Source organism: Oncorhynchus gorbuscha, unplaced genomic scaffold (assembly GCF_021184085.1).
Source record: "Oncorhynchus gorbuscha isolate QuinsamMale2020 ecotype Even-year unplaced genomic scaffold, OgorEven_v1.0 Un_scaffold_3453, whole genome shotgun sequence".
Lineage (NCBI taxonomy): Eukaryota > Metazoa > Chordata > Actinopteri > Salmoniformes > Salmonidae > Oncorhynchus > Oncorhynchus gorbuscha.
Window position 1 is genome coordinate 21,475 of NW_025747682.1, and position 26,139 is coordinate 47,613.

The 26,139-nt window shown below is 25.3% G+C and overlaps 1 pseudogene; it reads left to right on the top strand.

Annotated features, from left to right (window-relative positions):
• Positions 1–25,783, top strand: part of LOC124027674 — a 43,705-nt pseudogene extending 17,922 nt beyond the window's left edge.
• The last annotated feature ends 356 nt before the right edge of the window (positions 25,784–26,139 follow it).

Consider the following 26,139-nt stretch of genomic DNA (forward strand, 5'->3'; position numbering starts at 1 on the left):
AGACAAACATTAGCAGGAGAATGGCCCGTGCTGAAGAGATCAGGGACTTTCAACGTGACACCATTATAGGATGTCACCTTTCCAACAAGTCAGTTTGTCAGATTTCCGCCCTGCTAGAGCTTCCCGGTAAACTGTAAGTGCTGTTATTGTGAAGTGGAAAAGTCTAGGAGCAACAACGGCTCAGCCACGACGTGGTAGGCCACACAAGCTCACATCATCATATATAACAACAGCTGTAATAATGTCATTAAATCTTCATATGTTACTACATCATATATAACTACAGTTGTAATGTCATTACATCATCATATATAACTACATCATATATAACTACATCATATATAACTTCATCATATATAACTTCATCATATATAACTACATCATATATAACTACAGTTGTAATGTCATTACATCATCATATATAACTACATCATATATAACTACAGCTGTAATGTCATTACATCATCATATATAACTACATCATATATAAGTACATCATATATAACTACAGCTGTAATGTCATTACATCATCATATATAACTACATCATATATAACTACATCATATATAACTACAGCTGTAATGTCATTACATCATCATATATAACTACATCATATATAACTACATCATATATAACTACATCTGTGATGTCATTACATCATCATATATAACTACATCATATATAACTACATCATATATAACTACATCATATATAACTACAGCTGTAATGTCATTAAGCAAGCTCACATCATCATATATAACAACAGCTGTAATAATGTCATTAAATCTTCATATGTGACCACATCATATATAACTACATCATATATAACTACATCATATATAACTACATCATATATAACTACATTATATATAACTACATCATATATAACTACATTTGTAATGTCATTACATCATCATATATAACTACATCATATATAACTTCATCATATATAACTACATCATATATAACTACATCATATATAACTACATCATATATAACTACATCATATATAACTACATCATATATAACTACATCATATATAACTACATCATATATAACTACATCATATATAACTACATCATATATAACCACATCATATATAACTACATCATATATAACTACATCATATATAACTACATCTGTGATGTCATTACATCATCATATATAACTACATCATGTATAACTACAGCTGTAATGTCATTACATCATCATATATAACTACATCATATATAACTACATCATATATAACTACATCATATATAACTACATCATATATAACTACATCATATATAACTACAGCTGTAATGTCATTACATCATCATATATAACTACATCATATATAACTACATCATATATAACTACATCTGTGATGTCATTACATCATCATATATAACTACATCATATATAACTACATCATATATCACTACATCATATATAACTACAGTTGTAATGTCATTACATCATCATATATAACTACATCATATATAACTACATCATATATAACTACATCTGTGATGTCATTACATCATCTTATATAACTACATCATATATAACTACATCATATATAACTACAGCTGTAATGTCATTACATCATCATATATAACTACATCATATATAACTACATCATGTATAACTACAGCTGTAATGTCATTACTACATCATATATAACTACAGCTATAATGTCATTACATCATCATATATAACTAAATCATATATAACTACATCATATATAACTACATCTGTGATGTCATTACATCATCATATATAACTACATCATATATAACTACAACATATATAACTACAGCTGTAATGTCATTACATCATCATATATAACTACATCATATATAACTACATCATGTATAACTACAGCTGTAATGTCATTACATCATCATATATAACTACATCATATATAACTACATCATATATAACTACAGCTGTAATGTCATTACATCATCATATATAACTACATCATATATAACTACATCATGTATAACTACAGCTGTAATGTCATTACATCATCATATATAACTACATCATATATAACTACAGCTGTAATGTCATTACATCATCATATATAACTACATCATATAGAACTACATCATATATAATTACAGCTGTAATGTCATTACTACATCATATATAACTACATCATATATAACTACATCATATATAACTACATCTGTGATGTCATTACCTCATCATATATAACTACATCATATATAACTACATCATATATAACTACATCATATATAACTACATCATATATAACCACATCATATATAACTACATCATATATAACTACATCATATATAACTACATCTGGGATGTCATTACATCATCATATAGAACTACATCATGTATAACTACAGCTGTAATGTCATTACATCATCATATATAACTACATCATATATAACTACATCATATATAACTACATCATATATAACTACATCTGTGATGTCATTACATCATCATATATAACTATCATATATAACTACATCATATATAACTACATCATATATAACTACAGCTGTAACGTCATTACATCATCATATATAACTACATCATATATAACTACATCATATATAACTACATCATATATAACTACATCATATATAACTACATCATATATAACCACATCATATATAACTACATCATATATAACTACATCTGTGATGTCATTACATCATCATATATAACTACATCATATATAACTACATCATATATAACTACATCATATATAACTACATCATATATAACTACATCATATATAACTACAGTTGTAATGTCATTACATCATCATATATAACTACATCATATATAACTTCATCATATATAACTACATCATATATAACTACATCATATATAACTACATCATATATAACTACATCATATATAACTACATCATATATAACTACATCATATATAACCACATCATATATAACTACATCATATATAACTACATCATATATAACTACATCATATATAACCACATCATATATAACTACATCATATATAACTACATCATATATAACTACATCTGTGATGTCATTACATCATCATATATAACTACATCATGTATAACTACAGCTGTAATGTCATTACATCATCATATAATTACATCATATATAACTACATCATATATAACTACATCATATATAACTACATCATATATAACTACAGCTGTAATGTCATTACATCATCATATATAACTACATCATATATAACTACATCATATATAACTACATCTGTGATGTCATTACATCATCATATATAACTACATCATATATAACTACATCATATATCACTACATCATATATAACTACAGTTGTAATGTCATTACATCATCATATATAACTACATCATATATAACTACATCATATATAACTACATCTGTGATGTCATTACATCATCTTATATAACTACATCATATATAACTACATCATATATAACTACAGCTGTAATGTCATTACATCATCATATATAACTACATCATATATAACTACATCATGTATAACTACAGCTGTAATGTCATTACTACATCATATATAACTACAGCTATAATGTCATTACATCATCATATATAACTAAATCATATATAACTACATCATATATAACTACATCTGTGATGTCATTACATCATCATATATAACTACATCATATATAACTACAACATATATAACTACAGCTGTAATGTCATTACATCATCATATATAACTACATCATATATAACTACATCATGTATAACTACAGCTGTAATGTCATTACATCATCATATATAACTACATCATATATAACTACATCATATATAACTACAGCTGTAATGTCATTACATCATCATATATAACTACATCATATATAACTACATCATGTATAACTACAGCTGTAATGTCATTACATCATCATATATAAGTACATCATATATAACTACAGCTGTAATGTCATTACATCATCATATATAACTACATCATATATAACTACATCATGTATAACTACAGCTGTAATGTCATTACTACATCATATATAACTACAGCTATAATGTCATTACATCATCATATATAACTAAATCATATATAACTACATCATATATAACTACATCTGTGATGTCATTACATCATCATATATAACTACATCATATATAACTACAACATATATAACTACAGCTGTAATGTCATTACATCATCATATATAACTACATCATATATAACTACATCATGTATAACTACAGCTGTAATGTCATTACATCATCATATATAACTACATCATATATAACTACATCATATATAACTACAGCTGTAATGTCATTACATCATCATATATAACTACATCATATATAACTACATCATGTATAACTACAGCTGTAATGTCATTACATCATCATATATAACTACATCATATATAACTACAGCTGTAATGTCATTACATCATCATATATAACTACATCATATAGAACTACATCATATATAACTACAGCTGTAATGTCATTACTACATCATATATAACTACATCATATATAACTACATCATATATAACTACATCATATATAACTACATCATATATAACTACAGCTGTAATGTCATTACATCATCATATATAACTACATCATATATAACTACATCATGTATAAATACAGCTGTAATGTCATTACTACATCATATATAACTACAGCTGTAATGTCATTACATCATCATATATAACTACATCATATATAACTACATCTGTGATGTCATTACATCATCATATATAACTACATCATATATAACTACATCATATATAACTACATCATATATAACTACAGCTGTAATGTCATTACATCATCATATATAACTACATCATATATAACTACATCATATATAACTACACCATGTATAACTACAGCTGTAATGTCATTACATCATCATATATAACTACATCATATATAACTACATCATGTATAACTACATCTGTGATGTCATTACCTCATCATATATAACTACATCATATATAACTACATCATATATAACTACAGCTGTAATGTCATTACATCATCATATATAACTACATCATATATAACTACATCATGTATAACTACAGCTGTAATGTCATTACATCATCATATATAACTACATCATATATAACTACATCATATATAACTACAGCTGTAATGTCATTACTACATCATATATAACTACATCATATATAACTACATCACATATAACTACATCTGTGATGTCATTACCTCATCATATATAACTACATCATATATAACTACATCATATATAACTACATCATATATAACCACATCATATATAACTACATCATATATAACTACAGCTGTAATGTCATTACATCATCATATATAACTACATCATATATAACTACATCATGTATAACTACAGCTGTAATGTCATTACATCATCATATATAACTACATCATATATAACTACAGCTGTAATGTCATTACATCATCATATATAACTACATCATATATAACTACATCATATATAACTACATCTGTGATGTCATTACATCATATATAACTACATCATATATAACTACATCATATATAACTACATCATATATAACTACATCATATATAACCACATCATATATAACTACATCATATATAACTACATCATATATAACTACATCATATATAACTACAGCTGTAACGTCATTACATCATCATATATAACTACATAATATATAACTACATCATATATAACTACATCATATATAACTACATCATATATAACCACATCATATATAACTACATCTGTGATGTCATTACATCATCATATATAACTACATCATATATAACTACATCATATATAACTACATCATATATAACTACATCATATATAACTACAGCTGTAATGTCATTACATCATCATATATAACTACATCATATATAACTACATCATGTATAAATACAGCTGTAATGTCATTACTACATCATATATAACTACAGCTGTAATGTCATTACATCATCATATATAACTACATCATATATAACTACATCTGTGATGTCATTACATCATCATATATAACTACATCACATATAACTACATCATGTATAACTACAGCTGTAATGTCATTACCTCATCATATATAACTACATCATATATAACTACATCATATATAACTACAGCTGTAATGTCATTACATCATCATATATAACTACATCATATATAACTACATCATGTATAACTACAGCTGTAATGTCATTACATCATCATATATAACTACATCATATATAACTACATCATATATAACTACAGCTGTAATGTCATTACTACATCATATATAACTACATCATATATAACTACATCACATATAACTACATCTGTGATGTCATTACCTCATCATATATAACTACATCATATATAACTACATCATATATAACTACATCATATATAACCACATCATATATAACTACATCATATATAACTACAGCTGTAATGTCATTACATCATCATATATAACTACATCATATATAACTACATCATGTATAACTACAGCTGTAATGTCATTACATCATCATATATAACTACATCATATATAACTACAGCTGTAATGTCATTACATCATCATATATAACTACATCATATATAACTACATCATATATAACTACATCTGTGATGTCATTACCTCATCATATATAACTACATCATATATAACTACATCATATATAACTACATCATATATAACTACATCATATATAACCACATCATATATAACTACATCATATATAACTACATCATATATAACTACATCATATATAACTACAGCTGTAACGTCATTACATCATCATATATAACTACATAATATATAACTACATCATATATAACTACATCATATATAACTACATCATATATAACCACATCATATATAACTACATCATATATAACTACATCTGTGATGTCATTACATCATCATATATAACTACATCATATATAACTACATCATATATAACTACATCATATATAACTACATCATATATAACTACAGCTGTAATGTCATTACATCATCATATATAACTACATCATATATAACTACATCATGTATAAATACAGCTGTAATGTCATTACTACATCATATATAACTACAGCTGTAATGTCATTACATCATCATATATAACTACATCATATATAACTACATCTGTGATGTCATTACATCATCATATATAACTACATCACATATAACTACATCATATATAACTACATCATATATAACTACAGCTGTAATGTCATTACATCATCATATATAACTACATCATATATAACTACATCATATATAACTACATCATGTATAACTACAGCTGTAATGTCATTACATCATCATATATAACTACATCATATATAACTACATCATGTATAACTACAGCTGTAATGTCATTACATCATCATATATAACTACATCATATATAACTACAGCTGTAATGTCATTACTACATCATATATAACTACATCATATATAACTACATCATATATAACTACATCTGTGATGTCATTACATCATCATATATAACTACATCATGTATAACTACAGCTGTAATGTCATTACATCATCATATATAACTACATCATATATAACTACATCATATATAACTACATCTGTGATGTCATTACATCATCATATATAACTACATCATATATAACTACATCATATATAACTACATCATATATAACCACATCATATATAACTACATCATATATAACTACATCATATATAACTACATCATATATAACCACATCATATATAACTACATCATATATAACTACATCATATATAACTACATCTGTGATGTCATTACATCATCATATATAACTACATCATATATAACTACATCTGTGATGTCATTACATCATCATATATCACTACATCATATATAACTACAGCTGTAATGTCATTACATCATCATATATAACTACATCATATATAACTACATCATATATACCTACATCATATATAACTACATCTGTGATGTCATTACATCATCATATATAACTACATCATATATAACTACATCATATATAACTACATCATATATAACTACATCATATATAACTACATCATATATAACTACAGCTGTAACGTCATTACATCATCATATATAACTACATAATATATAACTACATCATATATAACTACAGTTGTAATGTCATTACATCATCATATATACTACATCATATATAACTACATCATATATAACTACATCATATATAACTACATCATATATAACTACAGCTGTAATGTCATTACATCATCATATATAACTACATCATATATAACTACATCATGTATAAATACAGCTGTAATGTCATTACTACATCATATATAACTACAGCTGTAATGTCATTACATCATCATATATAACTACATCATATATAACTACATCATATATAACTACATCATATATAACTACATCTGTGATGTCATTACATCATCATATATAACTACATCATATATAACTACATCATATATAACTACATCATATATAACTACAGCTGTAATGTCATTACATCATCATATATAACTACATCATATATAACTACATCATGTATAACTACAGCTGTAATGTCATTACATCATCATATATAACTACATCATATATAACTACATCATATATAACTACAGCTGTAATGTCATTACATCATCATATATAACTACATCATATATAACTACATCATGTATAACTACAGCTGTAATGTCATTACATCATCATATATAACTACATCATATATAACTACATCATATATAACTACAGCTGTAATGTCATTACTACATCATATATAAATACATCATATATAACTACATCATATATAACTACATCTGTGATGTCATTACCTCATCATATATAACTACATCATATATAACTACATCATATATAACTACATCATATATAACCACATCATATATAACTACATCATATATAAGAGCGTCTGCTAAATGACTTAAATGTAAATGTAAATGTACATCATATATAACTACATCTGTGATGTCATTACATCATCATATATCACTACATCATATATAACTACATCATGTATAAATACAGCTGTAATGTCATTACATCATCATATATAACTACATAATATATAACTACATCATATATAACTACATCATATATAACTACATCATATATAACCACATCATATATAACTACATCATATATAACTACATCTGTGATGTCATTACATCATCATATATAACTACATCATATATAACTACATCATATATAACTACATCATATATAACTACATCATATATAACTACAGCTGTAATGTCATTACATCATCATATATAACTACATCATATATAACTACATCATGTATAAATACAGCTGTAATGTCATTACTACATCATATATAACTACAGCTGTAATGTCATTACATCATCATATATAACTACATCATATATAACTACATCTGTGATGTCATTACATCATCATATATAACTACATCATATATAACTACATCATATATAACTACATCATATATAACTACAGCTGTAATGTCATTACATCATCATATATAACTACATCATATATAACTACATCATATATAACTACATCATGTATAACTACAGCTGTAATGTCATTACATCATCATATATAACTACATCATATATAACTACATCATGTATAACTACAGCTGTAATGTCATTACATCATCATATATAACTACATCATATATAACTACATCATATATAACTACAGCTGTAATGTCATTACTACATCATATATAACTACATCATATATAACTACATCATATATAACTACAGCTGTAACGTCATTACATCATCATATATAACTACATCATATATAACTACATCATATATAACTACATCATATATAACTACATCATATATAACCACATCATATATAACTACATCATATATAACTACATCTGTGATGTCATTACATCATCATATATAACTACATCATATATAACTACATCATATATAACTACATCATATATAACTACATCATATATAACTACAGCTGTAATGTCATTACATCATCATATATAACTACATCATATATAACTACATCATGTATAAATACAGCTGTAATGTCATTACTACATCATATATAACTACAGCTGTAATGTCATTACATCATCATATATAACTACATCATATATAACTACATCTGTGATGTCATTACATCATCATATATAACTACATCATATATAACTACATCATATATAACTACATCATATATAACTACAGCTGTAATGTCATTACATCATCATATATAACTACATCATATATAACTACATCATATATAACTACATCATGTATAACTACAGCTGTAATGTCATTACATCATCATATATAACTACATCATATATAACTACATCATGTATAACTACAGCTGTAATGTCATTACATCATCATATATAACTACATCATATATAACTACATCATATATAACTACAGCTGTAATGTCATTACTACATCATATATAACTACAGCTGTAATGTCATTACATCATCATATATAACTACATCATATATAACTACATCTGTGATGTCATTACATCATCATATATAACTACATCATATATAACTACATCATATATAACTACATCATATATAACTACAGCTGTAATGTCATTACATCATCATATATAACTACATCATATATAACTACATCATATATAACTACATCATGTATAACTACAGCTGTAATGTCATTACATCATCATATATAACTACATCATATATAACTACATCATGTATAACTACAGCTGTAATGTCATTACATCATCATATATAACTACATCATATATAACTACATCATATATAACTACAGCTGTAATGTCATTACATCATATATAACATCATATATAACTACATCATATATAACTACAGCTGTAACATTACATCATCATATATAACTACATCATATATAACTACATCATATATAACTACATCATATATAACTACATCATATATAACCACATCATATATAACTACATCATATATATAACTACATCTGTGATGTCATTACATCATCATATATAACTACATCATATATAACTACATCATATATAACTACATCATATATAACTACATCATATATAACTACAGCTGTAATGTCATTACATCATCATATATAACTACATCATATATAACTACATCATGTATAAATACAGCTGTAATGTCATTACTACATCATATATAACTACAGCTGTAATGTCATTACATCATCATATATAACTACATCATATATAACTACATCTGTGATGTCATTACATCATCATATATAACTACATCATATATAACTACATCATATATAACTACATCATATATAACTACAGCTGTAATGTCATTACATCATCATATATAACTACATCATATATAACTACATCATATATAACTACATCATGTATAACTACAGCTGTAATGTCATTACATCATCATATATAACTACATCATATATAACTACATCATGTATAACTACAGCTGTAATGTCATTACATCATCATATATAACTACATCATATATAACTACATCATATATAACTACAGCTGTAATGTCATTACTACATCATATATAACTACATCATATATAACTACATCTGTGATGTCATTACCTCATCATATATAACTACATCATATATAACTACATCATATATAACTACATCATATATAACCACATCATATATAACTACATCATATATAACTACATCATATATAACTACATCTGTGATGTCATTACATCATCATATATAACTACATCATATATAACTACATCTGTGATGTCATTACATCATCATATATCACTACATCATATATAACTACAGCTGTAATGTCATTACATCATCATATATAACTACATCATATATAACTACATCATATATACCTACATCATATATAACTACATCTGTGATGTCATTACATCATCATATATAACTACATCATATATAACTACATCATATATAACTACATCATATATAACTACATCATATATAACTACATCATATATAACTACAGCTGTAACGTCATTACATCATCATATATAACTACATAATATATAACTACATCATATATAACTACAGTTGTAATGTCATTACATCATCATATATACTACATCATATATAACTACATCATATATAACTACATCATATATAACTACATCATATATAACTACAGCTGTAATGTCATTACATCATCATATATAACTACATCATATATAACTACATCATATATAACTACATCATATATAACTACATCTGTGATGTCATTACATCATCATATATAACTACATCATATATAACTACATCATATATAACTACATCATATATAACTACAGCTGTAATGTCATTACATCATCATATATAACTACATCATATATAACTACATCATGTATAACTACAGCTGTAATGTCATTACATCATCATATATAACTACATCATATATAACTACATCATATATAACTACAGCTGTAATGTCATTACTACATCATATATAACTACATCATATATAACTACATCATATATAACTACATCTGTGATGTCATTACCTCATCATATATAACTACATCATATATAACTACATCATATATAACTACATCATATATAACCACATCATATATAACTACATCATATATAACAGCGTCTGCTAAATGACTTAAATGTAAATGTAAATGTACATCATATATAACTACATCTGTGATGTCATTACATCATCATATATCACTACATCATATATAACTACAGCTGTAATGTCATTACGTCATCATATATAACTACATCATATATAACTACATCATATATACCTACATCATATATAACTACATCTGTGATGTCATTACATCATCATATATAACTACATCATATATAACTACATCATATATAACTACAGCTGTAACGTCATTACATCATCATATATAACTACATCATATATAACTACATCATATATAACTACATCTGTGATGTCATTACATCATCATATATCACTACATCATATATAACTACAGCTGTAATGTCATTACGTCATCATATATAACTACATCATATATAACTACATCATATATACCTACATCATATATAACTACATCTGTGATGTCATTACATCATCATATATAACTACATCATATATAACTACATCATATATAACTACAGCTGTAACGTCATTACATCATCATATATAACTACATAATATATAACTACATCATATATAACTACAGTTGTAATGTCATTACATCATCATATATAACTACATCATATATAACTACATCATATATAACTACATCATATATAACTACATCATATATAACTACATCATATATAACTACATCATATATAACTACATCATATATAACTACATCATATATAACTACATCATATATAACTACATCATATATAACTACATCATATATAACTACAGCTGTAATGTCATTACATCATCATATATCTTATTATTTCGGACTTATTCTCATATTTTTTATTTCCTTTCTTATATTTTTGGGGATATGTTTTCATTGTTTTGGGATCGTTAGATATTACTGACTGTTAACTAGAAACACAATCATTATATATTACTGACTGTTAACTAGAAACACAATCATGATATATTACTGTACTGTTAACTAGAAACACAATCATTATATATTACTGACTGTTAATTAACTAGAAACACAATCATTATATATTACTGACTGTTAACTAGAAACACAATCATTAGATATTACTGACTGTTAACTAGAAACACAATCATTATATATTACTGTACTGTTAACTAGAAACACAATCATTATATATTACTGACTGTTAATTAACTAGAAACACAATCATTATATATTACTGACTGTTAACTAGAAACACAATCATTATATATTACTGACTGTTAATTAACTAGAAACACAATCATTATATATTACTGTACTGTTAATTAACTAGAAACACAATCATTATATATTACTGACTGTTAATTAACTAGAAACACAATCATTATATATTACTGACTGTTAATTAACTAGAAACACAATCATTATATATTACTGTACTGTTAACTAGAAACACAATCATTATATATTACTGACTGTTAACTAGAAACACAATCATTATATATTACTGTACTGTTAACTAGAAACACAATCATTAGATATTACTGTACTGTTAACTAGAAACACAATCATTAGATATTACTGACTGTTAACTAGAAACACAATCATTATATATTACTGTACTGTTAACTAGAAACACAATCATTATATATTACTGACTGTTAATTAACTAGAAACACAATCATTATATATTACTGTACTGTTAACTAGAAACACAAACATTAGATATTACTGACTGTTAACTAGAAACACAATCATTATATATTACTGACTGTTAATTAACTAGAAACACAATCATTATATATTACTGTACTGTTAACTAGAAACACAATCATTATATATTACTGACTGTTAACTAGAAACACAATCATTATATATTACTGACTGTTAATTAACTAGAAACACAATCATTATATATTACTGTACTGTTAACTAGAAACACAATCATTATATATTACTGACTGTTAACTAGAAACACAATCATTATATATTACTGACTGTTAACTAACTAGAAACACAATCATTATATATTACTGACTGTTAACTAGAAACACAATCATTATATATTACTGACTGTTAACTAACTAGAAACACAATCATTATATATTACTGACTGTTAACTAACTAAAACACAATCATTATATATTACTGACTGTTAACTAGAAACACAATCATTATATATTACTGACTGTTAACTAACTAGAAACACAATCATTATATATTACTGACTGTTAACTAACTAGAAACACAATCATTATATATTACTGACTGTTAACTAGAAACACAATCATTATATATTACTGTACTGTTAACTAGAAACACAATCATTATATATTACTGACTGTTAACTAACTAGAAACACAATCATTATATATTACTGACTGTTAACTAACTAGAAACACAATCATTATATATTACTGACTGTTAACTAGAAACACAATCATTATATATTACTGACTGTTAACTAACTAGAAACACAATCATTATATATTACTGACTGTTAACTAGAAACACAATCATTATATATTACTGACTGTTAACTAACTAGAAACACAATCATTATATATTACTGACTGTTAACTAACTAGAAACACAATCATTATATATTACTGACTGTTAACTAGAAACACAATCATTATATATTACTGACTGTTAACTAACTAGAAACACAATCATTATATATTACTGACTGTTAACTAGAAACACAATCATTATATATTACTGACTGTTAACTAACTAGAAACACAATCATTATATATTACTGACTGTTAACTAGAAACACAATCATTATATATTACTGACTGTTAACTAACTAGAAACACAATCATTATATATTACTGACTGTTAACTAACTAGAAACACAATCATTATATATTACTGACTGTTAACTAGAAACACAATCATTATATATTACTGACTGTTAACTAACTAGAAACACAATCATTATATATTACTGACTGTTAACTAGAAACACAATCATTATATATTACTGACTGTTAACTAGAAACACAATCATTATATATTACTGACTGTTAACTAGAAACACAATCATTATATATTACTGACTGTTAACTAACTAGAAACACAATCATTATATATTACTGTACTGTTAACTAGAAACACAATCATTATATATTACTGTACTGTTAACTAGAAACACAATCATTATATATTACTGTACTGTTAACTAGAAACACAATCATTATATATTACTGACTGTTAACTAACTAGAAACACAATCATTATATATTACTGACTGTTAACTAGAAACACAATCATTATATATTACTGTACTGTTAACTAGAAACACAATCATTATATATTACTGTACTGTTAACTAGAAACACAATCATTATATATTACTGACTGTTAACTAGAAACACAATCATTATATATTACTGTACTGTTAACTAGAAACACAATCATTATATATTACTGTACTGTTAACTAGAAACACAATCATTATATATTACTGTACTGTTAACTAGAAACACAATCATTATATATTACTGACTGTTAACTAACTAGAAACACAATCATTATATATTACTGACTGTTAACTAGAAACACAATCATTATATATTACTGACTGTTAACTAACTAGAAACACAATCATTATATATTACTGACTGTTAACTAGAAACACAATCATTATATATTACTGTACTGTTAACTAGAAACACAATCATTAGATATTACTGTACTGTTAACTAGAAACACAATCATTATATATTACTGTACTGTTAACTAGAAACACAATCATTATATATTACTGACTGTTAACTAGAAACACAATCATTATATATTACTGTACTGTTAACTAGAAACACAATCATTATATATTACTGTACTGTTAACTAGAAACACAATCATTATATATTACTGTACTGTTAACTAGAAACACAATCATTATATATTACTGACTGTTAACTAGAAACACAATCATTATATATTACTGACTGTTAATTAACTAGAAACACAATCATTATATATTACTGTACTGTTAACTAGAAACACAATCATTAGATATTACTGACTGTTAACTAACTAGAAACACAATCATTATATATTACTGACTGTTAACTAACTAGAAACACAATCATTATATATTACTGACTGTTAACTAGAAACACAATCATTATATATTACTGACTGTTAACTAACTAGAAACACAATCATTAGATATTACTGTACTGTTAACTAGAAACACAATCATTATATATTACTGACTGTTAACTAACTAGAAACACAATCATTATATATTACTGACTGTTAACTAACTAGAAACACAATCATTATATATTACTGACTGTTAACTAGAAACACAATCATTATATATTACTGACTGTTAACTAACTAGAAACACAATCATTATATATTACTGACTGTTAACTAACTAGAAACACAATCATTATATATTACTGACTGTTAACTAGAAACACAATCATTATATATTACTGACTGTTAACTAACTAGAAACACAATCATTATATATTACTGACTGTTAACTAACTAGAAACACAATCATTATATATTACTGACTGTTAACTAGAAACACAATCATTATATATTACTGTACTGTTAACTAGAAACACAATCATTATATATTACTGTACTGTTAACTAGAAACACAATCATTATATATTACTGTACTGTTAACTAGAAACACAATCATTATATATTACTGACTGTTAACTAGAAACACAATCATTATATATTACTGTACTGTTAACTAGAAACACAATCATTATATATTACTGACTGTTAATTAACTAGAAACACAATCATTAGATATTACTGTACTGTTAACTAGAAACACAATCATTATATATTACTGACTGTTAATTAACTAGAAACACAATCATTAGATATTACTGTACTGTTAACTAGAAACACAATCATTATATATTACTGACTGTTAATTAACTAGAAACACAATCATTAGATATTACTGTACTGTTAACTAGAAACACAATCATTATATATTACTGTACTGTTAACTAGAAACACAATCATTATATATTACTGTACTGTTAACTAGAAACACAATCATTATATATTACTGACTGTTAACTAGAAACACAATCATTATATATTACTGACTGTTAATTAACTAGAAACACAATCATTAGATATTACTGTACTGTTAACTAGAAACACAATCATTAGATATTACTGTACTGTTAACTAGAAACACAATCATTATATATTACTGTACTGTTAACTAGAAACACAATCATTATATATTACTGACTGTTAACTAGAAACACAATCATTATATATTACTGACTGTTAATTAACTAGAAACACAATCATTAGATATTACTGTACTGTTAACTAGAAACACAATCATTATATATTACTGTACTGTTAACTAGAAACACAATCATTATATATTACTGACTGTTAACTAGAAACACAATCATTATATATTACTGTACTGTTAACTAGAAACACAATCATTATATATTACTGACTGTTAATTAACTAGAAACACAATCATTATATATTACTGTACTGTTAACTAGAAACACAATCATTATATATTACTGACTGTTAACTAGAAACACAATCATTATATATTACTGACTGTTAACTAGAAACACAATCATTATATATTACTGACTGTTAACTAGAAACACAATCATTATATATTACTGACTGTTAACTAGAAACACAATCATTATATATTACTGACTGTTAATTAACTAGAAACACAATCATTATATATTACTGACTGTTAACTAGAAACACAATCATTATATATTACTGACTGTTAACTAGAAACACAATCATTATATATTACTGTACTGTTAACTAGAAACACAATCATTATATATTACTGACTGTTAATTAACTAGAAACACAATCATTATATATTACTGTACTGTTAACTAGAAACACAATCATTATATATTACTGTACTGTTAACTAGAAACACAATCATTATATATTACTGACTGTTAATTAACTAGAAACACAATCATTATATATTACTGACTGTTAACTAGAAACACAATCATTATATATTACTGACTGTTAACTAGAAACACAATCATTATATATTACTGACTGTTAACTAGAAACACAATCATTATATATTACTGACTGTTAATTAACTAGAAACACAATCATTATATATTACTGACTGTTAACTAGAAACACAATCATTATATATTACTGACTGTTAACTAGAAACACAATCATTATATATTACTGACTGTTAATTAACTAGAAACACAATCATTATATATTACTGTACTGTTAACTAGAAACACAATCATTATATATTACTGACTGTTAATTAACTAGAAACACAATCATTATATATTACTGTACTGTTAACTAGAAACACAATCATTATATATTACTGACTGTTAATTAACTAGAAACACAATCATTATATATTACTGTACTGTTAACTAGAAACACAATCATTATATATTACTGTACTGTTAACTAGAAACACAATCATTATATATTACTGACTGTTAACTAGAAACACAATCATTATATATTACTGACTGTTAATTAACTAGAAACACAATCATTATATATTACTGACTGTTAACTAGAAACACAATCATTATATATTACTGACTGTTAACTAGAAACACAATCATTATATATTACTGACTGTTAATTAACTAGAAACACAATCATTAGATATTACTGTACTGTTAACTAGAAACACAATCATTATATATTACTGACTGTTAATTAACTAGAAACACAATCATTATATATTACTGTACTGTTAACTAGAAACACAATCATTATATATTACTGTACTGTTAACTAGAAACACAATCATTATATATTACTGTACTGTTAACTAGAAAGACAATCATTATATATTACTGTACTGTTAACTAGAAACACAATCATTATATATTACTGACTGTTAACTAGAAACACAATCATTATATATTACTGACTGTTAATTAACTAGAAACACTATCATTAGATATTACTGTACTGTTAACTAGAAACACAATCATTAGATATTACTGTTAACTAGAAACACAATCATTATATATTACTGTACTGTTAACTAGAAACACAATCATTATATATTACTGACTGTTAACTAGAAACACAATCATTATATATTACTGACTGTTAATTAACTAGAAACACAATCATTATATATTACTGTACTGTTAACTAGAAACACAATCATTATATATTACTGTACTGTTAACTAGAAACACAATCATTATATATTACTGACTGTTAATTCATTATATATTACCGTACTGTTAAAGAAACACAATCATTATATATTACTGACTGTTAATTAACTAGAAACACAATAATTATATATTACTGACTGTTAACTAGAAACACAATCATTATATATTACTGTACTGTTAACTAGAAACACAATCATTATATATTACTGACTGTTAACTAGAAACACAATCATTATATATTACTGACTGTTAACTAGAAACACAATCATTATATATTACTGACTGTTAACTAGAAACACAATCATTATATATTACTGACTGTTAATTAACTAGAAACACAATCATTATATATTACTGACTGTTAACTAGAAACACAATCATTATATATTACTGACTGTTAACTAGAAACACAATCATTATATATTACTTAAACACAATGTTATATATTACTGTACTGTTAACTAGAAACACAATCATTATATATTACTGACTGTTAACTAGAAACACAATCATTAGATATTACTGACTGTTAATTAACTAGAAACACAATCATTATATATTACTGACTGTTAACTAGAAACACAATCATTATATATTACTGACTGTTAACTAGAAACACAATCATTATATATTACTGTACTGTTAACTAGAAACACAATCATTATATATTACTGTACTGTTAACTAGAAACACAATCATTATATATTACTGACTGTTAACTAGAAACACAATCATTATATATTACTGACTGTTAATTAACTAGAAACACAATCATTATATATTACTGTACTGTTAACTAGAAACACAATCATTATATATTACTGACTGTTAACTAGAAACACAATCATTAGATATTACTGCACTGTTGGAGCTAGAAACACAATCATTATATATTACTGTACTGTTAACTAGAAACACAATCATTATATATTACTGACTGTTAACTAGAAACACAATCATTAGATATTACTGTACTGTTAACTAGAAACACAATCATTATATATTACTGACTGTTAACTAGAAACACAATCATTATATATTACTGACTGTTAATTAACTAGAAACACAATCATTAGATATTACTGTACTGTTAACTAGAAACACAATCATTATATATTACTGTACTGTTAACTAGAAACACAATCATTATATATTACTGACTGTTAACTAGAAACACAATCATTATATATTACCGTACTGTTAACTAGAAACACAATCATTATATATTACTGACTGTTAATTAACTAGAAACACAATAATTATATATTACTGACTGTTAACTAGAAACACAATCATTATATATTACTGTACTGTTAACTAGAAACACAATCATTATATATTACTGTACTGTTAACTAGAAACACAATCATTATATATTACTGTACTGTTAACTAGAAACACAAACATTAGATATTACTGACTGTTAATTAACTAGAAACACAATCATTATATATTACTGTACTGTTAACTAGAAACACAATCATTATATATTACTGACTGTTAACTAGAAACACAATCATTATATATTACTGACTGTTAATTAACTAGAAACACAATCATTATATATTACTGTACTGTTAACTAGAAACACAATCATTATATATTACTGTACTGTTAACTAGAAACACAATCATTATATATTACTGACTGTTAACTAGAAACACAATCATTATATATTACTGTACTGTTAACTAGAAACACAATCATTAGATATTACTGTACTGTTAACTAGAAACACAATCATTAGATATTACTGACTGTTAACTAGAAACACAATCATTATATATTACTGTACTGTTAACTAGAAACACAATCATTATATATTACTGACTGTTAATTAACTAGAAACACAATCATTATATATTACTGTACTGTTAACTAGAAACACAAACATTAGATATTACTGACTGTTAACTAGAAACACAATCATTATATATTACTGACTGTTAATTAACTAGAAACACAATCATTATATATTACTGTACTGTTAACTAGAAACACAATCATTATATATTACTGACTGTTAACTAGAAACACAATCATTATATATTACTGACTGTTAATTAACTAGAAACACAATCATTATATATTACTGTACTGTTAACTAGAAACACAATCATTATATATTACTGACTGTTAACTAGAAACACAATCATTATATATTACTGACTGTTAACTAACTAGAAACACAATCATTATATATTACTGACTGTTAACTAGAAACACAATCATTATATATTACTGACTGTTAACTAACTAGAAACACAATCATTATATATTACTGACTGTTAACTAACTAGAAACACAATCATTATATATTACTGACTGTTAACTAGAAACACAATCATTATATATTACTGACTGTTAACTAACTAGAAACACAATCATTATATATTACTGACTGTTAACTAACTAGAAACACAATCATTATATATTACTGACTGTTAACTAGAAACACAATCATTATATATTACTGTACTGTTAACTAGAAACACAATCATTATATATTACTGACTGTTAACTAACTAGAAACACAATCATTATATATTACTGACTGTTAACTAACTAGAAACACAATCATTATATATTACTGACTGTTAACTAGAAACACAATCATTATATATTACTGACTGTTAACTAACTAGAAACACAATCATTATATATTACTGACTGTTAACTAGAAACACAATCATTATATATTACTGACTGTTAACTAGAAACACAATCATTATATATTACTGTACTGTTAACTAGAAACACAATCATTATATATTACTGACTGTTAACTAACTAAAACACAATCATTATATATTACTGACTGTTAACTAGAAACACAATCATTATATATTACTGTACTGTTAACTAGAAACACAATCATTATATATTACTGACTGTTAACTAGAAACACAATCATTATATATTACTGACTGTTAACTAACTAGAAACACAATCATTATATATTACTGACTGTTAACTAGAAACACAATCATTATATATTACTGTACTGTTAACTAGAAACACAATCATTATATATTACTGTACTGTTAACTAGAAACACAATCATTATATATTACTGTACTGTTAACTAGAAACACAATCATTATATATTACTGACTGTTAAAACTAGAAACAAATCATTAGATATTACTGTACTGTTAACTAGAAACACAATCATTATATATTACTGTACTGTTAACTAGAAACACAATCATTATATATTACTGACTTTAACTAGAAACACAATCATTATATATTACTGACTGTTAACTAGAAACACAATCATTATATATTACTGACTGTTAATTAACTAGAAACACAATCATTATATATTACTGACTGTTAACTAGAAACACAATCATTAGATATTACTGACTGTTAACTAGAAACACAATCATTATATATTACTGTACTGTTAACTAGAAACACAATCATTATATATTACTGACTGTTAACTAAAACTCATTATATATTACTGAAACTAGAAACACAATCATTATATATTACTGTACTGTTAACTAGAAACACAATCATTATATATTACTGTACTGTTAACTAGAAACACAATCATTATATATTACTGACTGTTAACTAGAAACACAATCATTAAATTACTGACTGTTAACAATCATTATATATTACTGACTGTTAATTAACTAGAAACACAATCATTATATATTACTGACTGTTAACTAGAAACACAATCATTAGATATTACACAATAGAAACACAATCATTATATATTACTGACTGTTAACTAGAAACACAATCATTATATATTACTGACTGTTAACTAACTAGAAACACAATCATTATATATTACTGACTGTTAACTAACTAGAAACACAATCATTATATATTACTGACTGTTAACTAGAAACACAATCATTATATATTACTGACTGTTAACTAACTAGAAACACAATCATTAGATATTACAAACTAGAAACACAATCATTATATATTACTGACTGTTAACTAACTAGAAACACAATCATTATATATTACTGACTGTTAACTAACTAGAAACACAATCATTATATATTACTGACTGTTAACTAGAAACACAATCATTATATATTACTGACTGTTAACTAACTAGAAACACAATCATTATATATTACTGACTGTTAACTAACTAGAAACACAATCATTATATATTACTGACTGTTAACTAGAAACACAATCATTATATATTACTGACTGTTAACTAACTAGAAACACAATCATTATATATTACTGACTGTTAACTAACTAGAAACACAATCATTATATATTACTGACTGTTAACTAGAAACACAATCATTATATATTACTGTACTGTTAACTAGAAACACAATCATTATATATTACTGACTGTTAACTAGAAACACAATCATTATATATTACTGACTGTTAACTAGAAACACAATCATTATATATTACTGACTGTTAACTAGAAACACAATCATTATATATTACTGACTGTTAACTAGAAACACAATCATTATATATTACTGACTGTTAATTAACTAGAAACACAATCATTAGATATTACTGTACTGAAAGAAACACAATCATTATATATTACTGACTGTTAACTAGAAACACAATCATTATATATTACTGACTGTTAACTAGAAACACAATCATTATATATTACTGACTGTTAACTAGAAACACAATCATTATATATTACTGACTGTTAAAACACAATCATTATATATTACTGACTGTTAATTAACTAGAAACACAATCATTATATATTACTGTACTGTTAACTAGAAACACAATCATTAGATATTACTGACTGTTAACTAGAAACACAATCATTATATATTACTGACTGTTAACTAGAAACACAATCATTATATATACTGACTGTTAACTAGAAACACAATCATTATATATTACTGACTGTTAACTAGAAACACAATCATTATATATTACTGACTGTTAACTAGAAACACAATCATTATATATTACTGACTGTTAACTAGAAACACAATCATTATATATTACTGACTGTTAACTAGAAACACAATCATTATATATTACTGACTGTTAACTAGAAACACAATCATTATATATTACTGACTGTTAACTAGAAACACAATCATTATATATTACTGACTGTTAACTAGAAACACAATCATTATATATTACTGACTGTTAATTAACTAGAAACACAATCATTATATATTACTGACTGTTAACTAGAAACACAATCATTATATATTACTGACTGTTAACTAGAAACACAATCATTATATATTACTGACTGTTAACTAGAAACACAATCATTATATATTACTGACTGTTAACTAGAAACACAATCATTATATATTACTGACTGTTAACTAGAAACACAATCATTATATATTACTGACTGTTAACTAGAAACACAATCATTAGATATTACTGACTGTTAACTAACTAGAAACACAATCATTAGATATTACTGTACTGTTAACTAGAAACACAAACATTAGATATTACTGCACTGTTGGAGCTAGAAACACAATCATAATATATTACTGACTGTTAATAATATATAATAATATATGCCATTTAGCAGACGCTTTTATCCAAAGCGACTTACAGTCATGTGTGCATACATTCTACGTATGGGTGGTCCCGGGGATCAAACCCACTACCCTGGCGTTACAAGCGCCATGCTCTACCAACTGAGCTACAGAAGGACCACGTTAACTAGAAACACAATCATTAGATATTACTGCACTGTTGGAGCTAGAAACACAATCATTTGACCCTCAATAACATCTGCGAAATATGTGTACACAATCTATAGTTCGATGTTATTTTGATACGACCTTATGAAGTGTTATAACATGTTTATAATCTTTTGAGGTCCCAGTAGCTGTGGTGTTTATAAAGTGTTTATAATATCTTCATAAAGTGTTATAACATGTTTATAACCTTCCCAGGGCCCAGTAGCAGCAGTGGTAGGGAACTTCTGGGACATCTTCCAACCGTTACTGTTTGGACTGATAGGAGCAGAAATCACAGTATCTACACTGGACCCCAACACAGTGGGTAAATACACACTACTACTATAATACTACTACTACTACTATAATACTACTACTACTACTATACTACTACTATTTACACTGGAACCCAACACAGTGGGTAAATACACACTACTACTATACTACTACTACTACTATCTACACTGGACCCCAACACAGTGGGTAAATACACACAACTACTATAATACTACTACTACTTCTGCCAAACTGCTACAACAGTACTACCATACTACTACTACAGTTCTACCATACTACTACAGTACTACCATACTACTACTACTGCCATACTACTAGTACAACTACTACTACCATACTACTACAGTACTACCATACTACTACTACCATACTACTACTACTGCC